Below are 574 nucleotides of genomic sequence, written 5' to 3'. Positions count from 1 at the left end.
TTCCAAGGAAATGGAGTTATTATCTTTCAAATGTTTTAGCATTCTATTCAATTTATCCTCTAATTGAATAATTTTAGAAAATGGCTCATTATCTTTCTCAATTCCGTATGGTCTGATAACAGTACATTTACTTTATTGACATAATCATTTCTCTCTAATATCACAACGCCTTTTACTGTCAAGTTTAGTTATAATGATGTTAGGGCCATTCTTTAAAGATTTCAAAGCGTTGTATTTGACTTTGCTAAAAGATGGTAACCAATGTCTATGTCTTTTGAAGTCGCAAAAATTCTCACTAGCTAAACTAACAATTTTCTCAAAAACTCTTTGTTTGCCAGATTCGGAGTTGTCACGAATTTGGCAGTTATTAATGGTATGGCATAGGCGTTCAAAGGCTAAAAAAAAAGCTCGACAAATGTAGATTTACACGGTAAAGCAAAATCAAGAGCTAAATTTAATCATTTTAGTTTAGTTTCATCCTCAGATAGTTTTCTATTTGAATAGTTAAATATGACATTGCTGCTTTCGAATTCATATTCTAAAGTTAAGCCAAGAACACCTTATTTTGTTTCAG

Source organism: Penaeus monodon, chromosome 15 (assembly GCF_015228065.2).
Source record: "Penaeus monodon isolate SGIC_2016 chromosome 15, NSTDA_Pmon_1, whole genome shotgun sequence".
NCBI classification, from domain to species: domain Eukaryota; kingdom Metazoa; phylum Arthropoda; class Malacostraca; order Decapoda; family Penaeidae; genus Penaeus; species Penaeus monodon.
This window is presented reverse-complemented; position numbering follows the sequence as displayed.